Genomic DNA, 1,823 nt, shown 5'->3' on the forward strand with positions numbered 1-1,823 from the left:
TGACTCCATGAGACATCAAGAAACAAAATGCAAATAATGAAAAAATAGAAGAAAATGTGAAATATGTCATTGAAAAACAACTGGCCTGGCAAATAGATTGAGAAGAGATAATCTTAGAATTATTGGAGTACATGAAAGCCATGATCAAAAGAAGAACCTAGGGGCAGCTAGGTGGCGCAGTGAGTAGAGCACCAGCCCTGGAGTCAGGAGGACCTGAGTTGAAATCTGGGCCCAGACACTTGACACACTTACTAGCTGTGTGACCTTGGGCAAGTCACTTAACCCCAATTGCCTTTCCTTCCCCCCTGCAAAGAAAAAAAAATACAAACAAAAAAGAAGAATCTACATATCATCGAAGGAATTTTCAAGGAAAACTGCCCTAATATCCTAGAACCAGAGGGTAAAATAGAAATTGAAAGAATCCACAGGTAACCTCCTGAAAGAGATCCCAAAATTAAAACTTCTAGGAATATTATAGCCAAATTTCAGAGCTCCCAGGTCAAGGAGAAAATATTACAAGCAGTCAGAAGGAAACAATTTAAATATTGCAGAGCCACAACCAGGATAACACAAGACTTACCTGCTTCTACATTAAGGGATCAGAGGGCTTGGAATATAATATTCTGGAGGACAAAGGAACTAAGATGGGGTGGTGGTGGTGGTGGCAGGCAGTGCTTAAACCTCCTAATCAGAATTGGTTCAAAGAAGGTATAACATACACACTTAGTTGAGTATAGAAATCCATCTTGCCCTATAGGGAAGTACAAGGGGAAGAGAGTAACAGGAGTGATAGGGACTGATAGAAGGAAGGGTGGATTGAGGGAGGTGGCAGTCAGGAAAAAAAAAACACTTTTGAGGAGGGACAGAGTGAAAGAAGAGAGAGAGAAGGATAAAGGGGGGGGAAAGTAGGATGAAGGGAAATACACAGTAACTGTGAATGTGAATGGGATGAACTCACCCATAAAATGAAAGTGGATAGCAGATCACATAATTTAGACATAAGGGTGAGACCATAAGCAAATCAGAGGAGCATGGAATATTTTACCTGTCAGATCTATAGATAAGGAAAGAATTTATAACCAAACAAACAATAAAGAGCATTACAGGATATAAAATGGATAATTTTGATTATATTAAATTTCAAAGGTTTTGTACAAACAAAACCAATGTAGCCACAATTAGAAGGAATACAGAAAACTGGGGATGGGGAGAAGCAGAATTTTACAGCAAGTTTCTCTGATAAAGTTCTTATCTCTCAGATATATAGAGAACTGAGTCAAATTTATAAGAATACAGGTCAGTCCGCACTTGATAAATGGTCAAAGGATGTAAACAAGCAGTATTCAAAAGAAGAAATCAAAGCTATTTAAGGTTATATGAAAAATACTCTAAATCACTATTGATTAGAGAAGTAGAAATTGAAACAATTCTGAGGTACCATCTTATACCTATTGGGTTGGTTAATATGACAGAAAAGGGAAATAATAAATGTTGGAAAGAATGTGGGAAAATTGGGACACTTTTCACTTTTTCATGTTCTTTTTTCTTGGGCTTTCTTTTATTTCACAACATGACTAATGTGGAAATATGTTTGCATGATTGCACATGTATAACCTATATCAAATTGCTTGCCTTCTCAATGAAGGGGGATGGAAAGAAGGGAGAGAATTTGAACTCCAATTTTTATAAAAGAATATCAAAAACTATTTTTACATGTAATTGAGAAAAAATAAAATATTAAAAAATTATCTTATTTTTCTTTCTTTTATTGATGAAAATGCCGTCAAGATACCCAGAAGACAAGAATGACTCTAAAACATCTA

This window comes from Trichosurus vulpecula, chromosome 1 (genome assembly GCF_011100635.1).
Source record: "Trichosurus vulpecula isolate mTriVul1 chromosome 1, mTriVul1.pri, whole genome shotgun sequence".
In the NCBI taxonomy this organism is placed as follows: domain Eukaryota; kingdom Metazoa; phylum Chordata; class Mammalia; order Diprotodontia; family Phalangeridae; genus Trichosurus; species Trichosurus vulpecula.